This window comes from Labeo rohita, chromosome 25 (genome assembly GCF_022985175.1).
Source record: "Labeo rohita strain BAU-BD-2019 chromosome 25, IGBB_LRoh.1.0, whole genome shotgun sequence".
NCBI classification, from domain to species: Eukaryota; Metazoa; Chordata; class Actinopteri; order Cypriniformes; family Cyprinidae; genus Labeo; species Labeo rohita.
In genome coordinates, this window is record NC_066893.1 from 6,332,610 (window position 1) to 6,345,738 (window position 13,129).

Consider the following 13,129-nt stretch of genomic DNA (forward strand, 5'->3'; position numbering starts at 1 on the left):
GGAGCACGATGCCGCTAGAGAAGCCGCCGCCCCTCGCACCCCGGACCTGAGTGGGGAGCGCGTGCGGCCGCCGGACTCCGCCCCTTACCTGGACCCTTCCCTTTTGGAACACTACCCCTCCTTCACGGAACCCCGTCACTTCGAGGACACCAGATCCCCCTTTTGTTTTGGACACTTTTTCCCCCTTTTTTGGACACTTTGTTTTATTGTTTAATAAAAGCCTCTCCGAGGCCTGACGTCACGCCCACTGTGTCTGTCGCTTTGCTCCGCCCCCGTGACAAGATATAACATGTCACATTATCAAAATATGCTATATTACTCGGTCATGATGTTACACATGAAAGCAATCACTCAGGTGGTAAAATGTTTATTTTGCAGCACTAGGAAATAGACTGAGACCAAGCAATTCCACTTCTCACCTGAAGAGGGCAGAATTGCATCAATTTTGCCACACACGGTAAGCTGACACTTCATTCACATAAATCAACAAGAATCGCAAATTAAAGCATGAAACTGTACATAAAATTAACCACGATAGATACTATGACATAATAATCTCATTGGAATGACACTTAATTGTGTATGAACGTCTTTGGGTGCTCCAGACATTGCTTTTCTTCAGGTTTACTTTGGCTAAGAGTGTTTTTGGCCATGGCCAGACTATAAGCAGCTGAGAGTTTGGCAGCAAACTGTTATTTCTCTGCTTGGAAAATCTATGTATACAGTGCCTTTCAACTGCATACTTTCAGCAGCTGACCCTTGAAAAAAATATATATATGTCCAGAGAGACCATAAGTGCTTTTTGCTTTAAGGGCATTTGGGGATGGAGGGTTAGACAATCGCAGGTCAATACTTGCCTCTAGTTCACTCACTTACACATCCATGAAAGTAAAAGCAGTGGGGAAAAAAGTGCACAGAGATGTGACCTATGGAAATTATGTGGAAAAAGTTTTTTGCAGTTTACTTTTTATTGGATCATTTTTTCTCCCAGAGGCAAGAAATTCTGGACCAAACCCCACAACCTGATCATGTGATTTAATCTTCCTGTGGCGCACATGACCCAGCATCTATAATGGTGTGGTACAGGAACAAAATTAAAGAGCACTAACAATACAACTGCGTCATATTTCAAAAAAAAAAAAGTAGGAAATCTCGGTCAAGCCACTTATCCTCCCTCACTTTCACTTATCACCCTAACCTTTCATCTCATTCATACCTCCCACAAATCTTATATGTATATAATTCAGGAAAGGGTTGTACTGTAACTTGCCTTAGACTGTGTAATCTATCTCAACATCTACTTTCACCTTACCTTTGACCTCTCACATATTTCTTCAACAATCACTGTGTTTCCTGTCAAATTTAATATGCTTTGTACAGGCGGTGCAATCAACTTGTGTTTCCTTGACGTGGCTACGGGCTACAGCGCTGGGCTCATCTTTTGATAAAATAACCAGGTATGAGAGCTCTGCTATGACTCGTTTTAAAACATGCAAACTACGCATTAGATTTCTTTTGAAGCAAATGGGGCATTTTGACAGACGGGCAATTCATAACTTTGAGTGTACAGTGAATATTTCACTGTTAAAGTATGACAGCATGACTGTTAAAGGTGTGGTACAACATACCTGGCCTAAGAACAAACCCCCTGAAGCACTCTGTTCACACACTGACTCCTAAAAACCACTGATCTTAGTTTCCTATTGGCAGAGAGGCCTGGAAATAATACACCATGTAAATCAGTCTAACTTCACTGTTTCACCCCAGAGAAAGGAACTTTAGAGATGGTTGCTCTTGCCCAAGCATATCTCTGGAGTTTCATAAATAATAAGCCCATTTAAGAATATTGAAGAGAGTAAAAGAGTGAAGCATCCATATAAGACGCAGCTGTGAATTATAAACAACTGTGACTATTTTGGCTGCATTAGAACTTTTCTTACCTCAGGCTACAGAAAACCTGAGGCTTCATGGCTCAAAATTAACATACCTATTCTTTTTTGTTGCTGAAGTAAGGATTAACGTCCATCTTAACATAACTGAACCGAAGGTTGATTTTGGAAAAAATGCACTTTAGGACTCTTCTTCGTTTACAAGTCCTATCTGATCATATCTAAACTCTGAAAATAAAAAGCATGAGTTTTTGAAATCTCAGATTTTGAACTCTTCCTATGAGCTACTCCTTTGAAAGATTAGTTCACTTCCAGAATAAAAAAATCCTGACAATTTACTCACCCCTATGTCATCCAAGATGTTCATGTCTTTCTTTCTTCAGTCAAAAAGAAATTAAGGTTTTTGAGGAAAACATTCCAGGATGTCCAAATGGGGATCAACAGCTTGAAGGTCCAAATTGCAGTTTCAATGCAGCTTCAAAGGACTCTACACAATCCCAGATGAGGAATAAGTGTCTTATCTAGCAAAACAATCAGTCATTTTTTAAAAACAAAAATAACAATTTATATACTTTTTAAGCACAAATGCTCATCTTGCACTAGCCTGGACCTTACTTATTACTTAGTCTTAAGCGGAAGTACTGACGCAGTGTTTACAAAGCGCCCTTTACAAAAAAAGTAAAACAACTTTGGAAGAGAAAATTAGATGCTGTTTTTCACCCTACCCTACATTTTTAAAGTCACACATGACAGAGCTAGTGCAAGATAAGCATTTGTGGTTAAAAATTATTTTTTTAGAAAATGACCAATCGTTTTGCTTGATAAGACACTTATTGCTCGGCCTGGATCATGTGGGGTCCTTTGAAGCTGCACTGAAACTGCAATTTGGACCTTCAACCCGTTGGAGAAAAACCTGCAATGTTTTCCTCAAAAACTGTAATATCTTTTCCACTGAAGAAAGGAAGACATGAACATCTTGGATTTACTCATAGGAGTGAGTAAATAATCAGAAACATATTATTTTGTAAGTAAACAAACTCTCTAAAGGTGTGCACTGAACAGGTATGTTTTCTTCAACAACCCTGCTTTCGGGTGTCATTCTTCTCAAAGGCTATCTCTTCTATCCTTTCGTCCACCTGGCTCTGGTATTTAGCAGGTTGGTCTGGACTCTCAGCCCTGCCTGGGTTTGGATCTGACTGTGAAAAGTCACATCCCCCCTCCAGCTCCTGTCATAGTCAAAGCTGGAGTGTCTGTTCGTTTCCCTGCAGCCTGAAGGATGACTCAACTCCACTCGACTGCTGGGAGCACCCTGCAGAGGCAAAGCTTGATCTGGCCGGGAGCCATACATCACGTCTCCCTCTGTGTTTGCCCAGGCCGGCCAGCCCCCTGGAATGACCACAGAGGGGAACACAAGCTGACTGTGACAACAAAGACCGCAGTTGCAGGACTCACAGGGGCCTACTAGAAGTAGCACCAAAGCCAGAGCTGTCAGCATACAAAGAACGCGGGGTCATTTATATCCTCACAACTGTCAGTTTGACTTCCCCACCCTATCTCTACTCTTCCTGTAGCCAGTCCTCACCACACGCAGACCATGAATTAATGCTCTTATCCATACGCTATTTAAAGTGCATATTTGGTGAAACTTCAGCTCTCTGGTAAGCCAACTTTTTTTCTTCACTCATGAAAGATATGTTTATGTTCTCATAAGGCCAGGAAATAAAGAGTGCCCGTCACACTTTTCACTGCAAAGTACGACTTGATATCAAATCCCGTGAGAGTTGTCTGAAAATGGCTCCATAAAACAGCATTTTAGGCAGTTTTATAAGTCAATTAAGGCAAGCTTGTGTGTTCCACAGCCCGGGTGTCAAATCAGCCTGCCCACACACTACCAAAAGCTCCATATGGCTGTACCACACGTGCACCCACACAAAGCTCAGGGCGGAGGGAAAGTTCTGTTTGTTCATCAAATCGTATACATAAACATCTTTCGGTACGTGAACACAATCTCAAATGCTAATTATTTCATTTGTTTTCCTCAGAGGAAAGCTAAACAGGTTAAATGTCTTTGAGAAAACCTTAATTTCCCGAGATATACCCCCCTCCCCCCATGCAGGATGTACCATATGTGGTCTGAATCACAATGAAAAACATGCCGTTTAACACCTCTGAGAAAATATCCTGTCAGAAATCATCTCCAATTAAACCTCCATTAGTCCTCTTCTGTCTCTTTCCCTTGGCAATCCCTCTATTTATTACTGCATATGGAACCCAAGCAATTACCTGTCCATTACTTGGGCGTAAATGAATTATAAATCATCTTTATAACCTTGAGGTGCGAACTCTTGGGAACTGAAATGATTTGTTTGTTACTAATGGTATTGATTTTACTCCTGTGTGTGTAACTTAGACTAAATTCTGATGAATGTACACATGATTCACATCTGATACAGTGCACCCTGATTTCCCAGCCAGCACTTAAGAACAATATGTTACAGGAAGCCAAAACTATCATTTCTTTTCCACTAAGAAGGAAAACACTGGCATTAGCCAAAGTCTTGCAGAAAATACAAAGAAGCTGACATGTTAAACAAGAAACCTATAGTGACAAGGTCCATCTTTTATGCTGTCACACATGCACACTGTAAATTTATTTCTACGTAAGTACCTCCACACATAGGCTCCGTTCCAAAAAACACTATGCTGCCTACATAGAAACTGTGACTAATTTGAAATGCTCTACAAAGGTACCAAAACTGTGCGTCATACTCAACATAAATAGTGCTATTCACACAAAACATAGACTTGATAATCTAAAGCAGATTTAAAGGGATAGTTCACCCAAAAATAAAAATTCTGTCATTAATTACTTGCCCTTATGTCTTTCCAAACCCGTAACACCTTCGTTCATCTTTGAAACACAAATTAAGATTTTTATTTTTTATTTATTTATTTTTTAGATTTTTAGCATTGTGACAGGACAGTATTTAGACATGAAACAAAGTGTGGAGGGGGACGGGATTGGGAAAAGTCCGCGAGCCGGGATTCGAACTCGGGACGCCTACAGCAAAATGGCACTACATGTTGGCGTGCTTACAGATATTTTTTATGAAATCCAAGAGCTTTCTGACCCTGCATAGACTACCACATTCAAGGCCCTAAAAGGTAGTAAGGACATTGATAAAATAGTCCATGTGATGTTAATACTTTTTGGGTGTAAAGAAAACAAAAATAATAACTTTATTTGTCATGGTACTCTTGTGAATGTACTTTCGAAGACTGACACAGAAGAGAATAAATTGTTGAATAATTGTTGTCAATATTTTTGTTTTCTTTGCGCACAAAAAGTATTCCCGTAGCTTCATAACATTACGGTTGAACCACATGGATTATTTTAATGATGTCCTTACTACCCTTCTGGGCCTTGAATGTGATAGTTGCGTCCGGTGTAAATAAATGTTACTTTAAAAAAGTAATTAGTTATAGCTACTAGAACTTCTCACAAATAGTAACTGAGATAGTAACTGGGTTACATCATTATAAAAGTAACTAATTACCAGGGAAAGTAACTATTGTGTTACTTTTTTAAAAAAACATGTTCAAATATGTCAAATAACATGGATGTCCTCAATATTAAATTAATTAAATTTAAATGAAATTAACAAAATTTTTAGTTTCCTCGCCAGACGAATATTAAATATTTGATATACTATTACTGCCAATGAGATTGCTGTTTGCGCATTGGTTCCACCTACTACCCGGAAAAACCGGCAGTTCTTAAAAGCTGAAGAATTCCAGAGGAACTCCATTATTTTGACAGAAAAATACAGCAAAGAATATCGTTTACATGTAACACATCAGTTCTGCATAGTATGTAAGTCTCTCTCGCTCTGTGTCTTTCTTTGCGTGTGTGTGAGACAAAGCGACAGCTAGTCATGTGCCTTCACACTAGAGTTTACGGTTCATCAAATACAGGTACGCTGTGCATCCATTCAGATGAGCTGAAAAATAAAATTATTATATTAGCCTATAATAAATTATAGTAACGCCACATTTTATTGTCAGTAATGGTAACGGCGTTGTAGCGGGGTAACAGTAATTTATTTCATTACTCGTTACTGAAAAAAATAACGCTGTTATTCCCATCACTGGTTGCAATGTTGTCTATGCAGGGTCAGAAATTTCTTAGATTTTGTCAGAAATATCTTAATGCGTGTTCTAAAGATGAATGAAGGTCTTACGGAATGTTTGGAATGACGTTTAGGAATTTTCATTTTTGGGTGAACTATGCTTTTAAGTTTGGTGATTTTTAACTAGCCTAATCAAAGTTAATGAGCATTTCATTGTTCCATTTATCTTTGAAGGATTCATGTGAATTTGGCCAGGTGGTGGTATCTGGCTATCTCTGAATGAATTAAAAATGCTGCCTGCGTAGGTGGCTCCTTCGTTTTGGATCAGAGCCATAAACTCTTATAAATATGTCTTTGCCGTTTACAGGATGCTCTACAGGGGTTCAGCTGGCATTTGTAGCAATGGTGAGCAGGCATTCAGACAAAGCTCCAAAAACAAAGAAGGGTCCATCTGGGATAGCGCTGCTCAAGACGGCACATCCTCTAGAATCCTGCACCTTTAAACACAAAGGCTCCTTGTATCTCCCTGTAAGCCAATAAGGAGTGTTGGGTGGCCTCCCTGACACTGTCGGCTTTTTCCAGATGCTCACTGTGGCAAAAGATCTCCTCAAAGAGAAGGGGAGAGACAAAGACAACAGAAAGAGAATCTGAAAGGTTGGGAGGATTATGACAGACCCTCATGGGATGATGGGACTGCCTCTCATCTCACAGGTAGCAGCTAAATCGCTTTAAGTCTGCAGTGCTCACGCCAAAAACACAACAACTGGCTGAAGGATTGCCAGCGTTTACGCCCACACACCTGGTGCTCTGCCAGAGAAGGGGACTGTTAGCCAGACCGACCTTCAAAAGAATCAGCTCTCTATATTATTTTTTGAAAACATCCATTATTTAAGCAATTTGCCGGAGTTTGTAGACCTAAAAGGCTAAAGTCAACAATGAGAGGCGGCGCTTTTCAGTATCCTGCAAGCATTCTAATGTGAATTAACCAGTATAATTCTTCATGACACTTAAAAATAACTCTCATTTGCTCAAATTGATGTGTTTGATATGCAGATATTAAAGAGCTTTAATAGTAGCTTGGAAAGTAAACACAGCTGCAGTAGCTCGCAAACCCACTTATTTTTAGCTTCTGCCATGCACGATAGCTAACGGGTACCAGAAGGAGTATATCAGATTTTGTCCCTCTCTCAGTCGGAGAGTTTTTAAGGTTATATTTCAGGATGCAATGAGATTACTGACAGTTGCGCTAGACGGTTACCTCATAACCGTCCTTTCCAGAAATGTGCTGAGCAGTGTGGAGAAGCATTTTAGATAGAGGTAAGAAGCATTCAAGCGTTTCTGCATTGTGGGGGTAGACCAGAGCATAATACCAGAAGCTCCCCTTTTATCCCCCTTCAAACTTTCCCTTTCCACCCCAGACCAGACTGTTTTTACTATGTAATTTCTGACCCAGTCTGTTTCCATATTGCTAACCACAGCATTCCATAAACATGATGGAATCTTTGTTTCAGGCCGTTTAAAGAGAGATTTTCCCCATTTTTGACACAATTTCCCAAAGGCCTACAACGATATGGAACATTACTCATGAGTCGTGCAGTGAGAAAATGTCTTGCGTTAACAATAGATGGTTAAACTGATGGGACATTAATAAGTTGAGAAGAGGGTCAGGCTCCTAGTCCCGTTATGAACCAGTTGACCTAGAACATTATTAGCACTAATTAAGCCCTTTAAAATATCAGCCTCCGCTGCTCTTTCCTCTCCCAGGCTGGAGGATTTTGTCACTGTTCTGAATCAGCTTTATTTTATTAACCGTAAAATGAACTTCATCAAGGACGAAAGGAGAAAGTGATACACGATCGCTGCTAATGACCAAAATGTCCCCGAACGCTCTGAACTGGATACAATAACTTCAGTCACTTTGCGAACGCACTGTGCAAAGACTTCCATCTGCGCCCGGCGTGAGATTATATTTATTCATTAATCTATTACAGCTATTTCATTCATATAATATGTACATTCTCCACCTCTTCGACTGCACTTCTCGGTCCTCTGTTTTCAGAGGAAATTCTCTTAATAGTTGATCATTTATTACGCTGAAACCCTTTTCAAATAAAGCGAAAATCAGAATTATCTATTGTGATGATTGGCTTCCAGCCTAAGATCTTGCTTAAAGAGAGATTGAGGTGAAACACTGGCCGGTGGACACGATTCTAGAAGCTTGGCTCAAGCCAAAGATAAGTGAGTTCTAGAAGTTTGGCAACGAGCACCGTTTACTTCCACTTTTCTTTCATATCCTCTCAGCAGCTCTCAAAGACGGAGGACAGCCCAGCACCACATGAGCTAAACTCCCTTATTCTTCGGCTCGATGCCTGTATCAACTAAAACGCTGTATGTTCAACTGACGTTGAGGTTCAGTTAGGGCCAAACGGAGGGAGAGTGGCAGGGCAAATCACTCAGTGCCTTAAAAGGGAATTACCTTTGCCCAAACAAAACCGCGATTATAATCAGTCACATTACATCACTTTAAAGGATGTTTTTTATTTTAATCTGACTTTTTATGGCTCGTTTCCACCGAGCGGACAGTACGTACAGTACGGTACGATTCGGGACCGAACATCCTGATCCAGCTTGCGTTTCCACCGCCAACAGTACCCTTACTTCATGGGCGTGGTGTACAATAAACACCACTCCGCCTTATTTTGTTAAATGTCAGTTTTAATGAACAATAATAGCCATTATAAAAGTATAAGTAAAAAGTATAGACTTACATATGAGGAAACAAAGACAAAAGCAAACAATTCAGTCAAACGTATGCTGTCAGCACTGTACTAAGTTCAAAATAAATATATATAAAGTTTAACATAATTTTGTGCTCAGCCAAAACAATATGACCAGGAACAAAAAAAAATATATTGCCTGTTAATATATCCAAAACGAATTGTATCTCATGTTTAATCACTACAGAGACAGTGGCAAATATCAGAAGGACTAGCAAAGAAAAAGGCTGCTATAGGCGGATACATGAGCACTGAGTACCCAGTGATCGCCTGGAGCTCCGAAATCGGCATAGCAAAATTTCAAATAGATGCTATCTTTACAAATAAACTGCAAATTTGAGTTTTAAACAACTACATTCCTGCCTGAAAACACTTAAAACTACATTTCACACACAATAACAGTAATATTTTGAAAATTAGGCGGGTTTTGGGCAATGACGTTTCACAAGTCCATAAGAACCGACAAGAACGCACATTGAGAAACAGCTGTTGTCTGTGTGAAAATATAAAATTATAGAATACACATTTTTTTTTTTGTGTTTGCGCACTCTGATGTAAATTTGCCCAACAGCATGAACAGCACAGCGGAACGAGTGAAAGACGCTTTACACTGTAAAAAAACAAAATTTGTTGAGTCAACTTAAAATAATTTGTTACCCGGCTTCCTTAAACTTTTAAGTTCAAAAGCTTATTCAACTTAAAATGTTTAGTTGTTACTAACAAACACAAATATCTAAGTTATCACTTAGTACAACTTAGCATTTCAAGTTGACTAAACTTATTTGAGTTGACTGAACTTAAAATTTTAGGGCAGCAGAGTAACAAATTATTTTAAGTTGACTCAACAAATTGTGTTTTTTGTTTTTTACAATGTACCCCTTGTAGCATGAACAAGTGACAATTCTAGTCAGCCAATCAATGTTCTGCAGTGAGTTTAGCTCCAGCCTTTTGGTACCCTTTGCTATGCTAGGTACCCCAATGGAAGGGTACCAAAAAAGTGGTACGGTACAGTTTGTTATTTTGGTACCATTCACAACTTTTGACAATGAAAACGGACATGATTGCGTACCGAACTGTACCGTACTGAAGCGTACCGCCCCGGTGGAAACGAGCCATTAGACAGGCTTTTCCCTCTTTATTGGATGGGTACCATTAGGGTTATGTTACAGCCAGAGCTCAACACATCAATTTTAATCTTATTTAATTCAATTCAATTCAATTCAATTCAAGTCTTTATTGTCATTGTAACACGTACAGCGAAATTAAAGTGCCATTCATTCAGTACATCACTCATAATCAACAAACCAATTATCATGGCAGCAGTGTTCAGTTGGGTTTTAGTTTGCCTAATTGGTTATAACATCGCTATGAGTTAGCTAAGATGTTCAGAGTGGTTGAAAAAAAGAAGTATGTGTGTGTAAATATTGTAGTTTTGCATGCAAATTTGTGTATTTATGCAATCACAAATACACACATTTATCATTGTGCCTGTGTTACTGGTGTTTATGTTCTCAGGTGTGGACTGGGGTGGGGTCTTGAGATGCGAGATAAGGGATTCCAGTGAAGAATGCAAAAATTTGGCTCCCTGCCCACAGGCTGATGAACTTTGACCTCAGGATTTGGGACTTCTGTTTTTAACAATCAGAGAGACAGGACTCAGCAAGATGTCTGTAAGATCTATAGTCTATATGCGTCCTTGATTTCCACCATCTTCTTAATCTCAAGAGCCTCAGTGCACAAACCTTTTCGTTGGGAAGATTGTAAGCATGAGGTGTTTGTTCAGTTGAGTTTCAAATTATATGTTTACATTATAGGCTGGATTATTTTGAGAGCTGCATGGCTTATTTTATGTTGTCTTGTTTAATTAAAGGGATAGTTCACCCAAATATGAAAATTCTGTCATTAAGTACTCACCCTCTTTTCATTCCAAACCCGTATGACCTTTGTTCATCTTTGGAACACAAATTGGGATATTTTTGATGGAATTCAAGAGCTTTCTGACCCTGCATAGACAGCAATGCAACTACCATATTCAAAGGCCAGAAAGGTAGTAAGGACATTATTAAAATAGTCCATGTGACATCAGTGGTTCAACTGTAATGTTATAGAGTTAAGATGATTCTTTTTGAGCGCAAAGAAAACAAAAATAGCTTTTTTAAAAGCGCATCGTCGACTGACATGAAAGAGAAGAAATTGTTGAATAAAGTCAATATTTTTGTTTTGTTTGTGCACAAAAAGTATTCTCATAGCTTCATAAAATTACGGTTGAACTACTGATGTCACATGGACTATTTTATCAATATTCGTACTAGGGCTACTACTTTACTTTGGTAATCGAGTAATCTGACAGTTATTCTGATTAATAATCGAGTAATCGGATAATTATAATTACTTTTTTGTAGTAATAAAAATAGACCTAAATGAACAGTAATAATTAAAGGAAAGGGTAAAAAAAAAAAAAAAAAAAAAGTAATCACATCGTTTTATTGAACAAAACTGTTAAAATACATAATGTATTATAAACAATAGCGCTTATTACGCATTATAACAAATGCCTGCAGAGGGTGCCAACAGCCTGACGATTGTTTTTACACTTTACTGTGTGATTCAATCCTTTAATGTTGACTAACGTTTAATGTTGACTAAACAACATTTAATTCCAGTGTCCGCTTAATCTTTACTATTTGGCCATTCCTTTAAGATAGAAAAGCTACAGCCAATGTCATTTCTTCAAAATGTGGATCTCAAAACGTGTAAACTCGGAGTGAGGGTTTAAACTTTTATTTTGAAATCGATAAACAGTTAGCATATTGAGAAAGACTGATGTATTTATAAGTGATTTACCTTACAAATCTGATCAAATAGTGCACGTTGGGTTCCCAGATGAACGTTATAATAAACCCAAACTCAACAACATGCAGAGATGGAGTTTGAGATGCTCCACACGTGTAACTGATAACAGTTTGTGTAGCAACATTTACTGTGAACAGAGCCACTCTGACATGCACGTACATAACCTAAACACGCTAATACTTAAAAGCATATATTAAACCTGCATCGCATATATTTATTTAATTGAACTGTAGCGTTTGTGAATTCTTAATAGCATTATGGTTTATTATGATTTTTAAATGGGTTTAATATGTGGAATTTTTTTTTTTTTTTATATCAAATACTTAAATAGAATCAAGGAATCGTTGCTAATTCGTACTACCTTTGCCTTGAATGTGTCAGTTGCATTGCGGTCTATGGAAGGTCAGAAAGCTCTCGGATTTCATAAAAAATAATTTGTGTTCTGAAGATGAACGAAGATCTTGGGTTTGGAACAACATGAGGGTGAGTAATTAATGACAGAATTTTCATTTTTGGGTGAACTATCCCTTTAAGTCTTACTTAAATTAAACAACATCTCAACATGATCCAACTAGGGCTGTCAAACGATTAATCGTATACAAAAAAGTTTCAGTTTGCCTAATATATGTGTGTGCACTGTGTGCAATTATTATGTATATAAAAATACAAACACATTCATGTATATATTTAAGAAATATAAGTATATGTATTTATCATTTTTATATAATTTATATTATATATAGATAAAAATATTTTGTACATAACATATTTCTCTTAAATATATACATTAATTTGTGTATTTATATATACATAACAATTGCACACAGTACACACACATATATTAGGCGAACTGAAACTTTTATTTTGCATGCGATTAATCACGATTAATCATTTGACAGCCCTAGATCCGACACATCACAATCTACATAACAAAACTCCACACAACACACAGTACACATGCATGCAAACATGTCTAATGCTTTCAGATTCAATGCCGTTCCTGCAGTACCTAAAGGATTGATGAACAGGAAGTCAGACATTTCCTATAAAGTAGCACCATCAACTCTGATTAATGATGTGGGAGGAGGTAACAGGTAGTTTAAAAAAAGTCTCTCTCAATAATCCTATACATAATATTTCTGCAGAAAGCTACAATCGTTCATGCCAGCTGTTGACTTGACTAAATAAGTACTACCTAATTACTTTCCTGAACAGTGACCCTCCATATTGGATGATATTTTAAAGCACCATTCACAAGCAACAAGAATGAAGACATTTTAATTAGCTCAGCAGTTGGTTTCTATTAAACTGTCATACATTATGTGTCTAAAAGCAGTAATTCATACCGCATGGGGGTACATGGAATGATTTTGTCTTGTTAATAACAATAATGAAAGAAAATTGAGCTCCTTTTTAAGGCAAGAAAACAAAATACATAATAGTTTTGGCATTATACATATGGTATGTGGAAAGTAATCGT

At 38.0% G+C, this 13,129-nt stretch overlaps 1 protein-coding gene across 8 annotated transcripts in view; it reads right to left on the reverse strand.

The window, feature by feature from the left end:
- Positions 1-13,129, reverse strand: part of LOC127156969 (zinc finger protein 469) — a 396,695-nt gene that overhangs the window by 12,883 nt on the left and 370,683 nt on the right. The window lies entirely within an intron of this gene.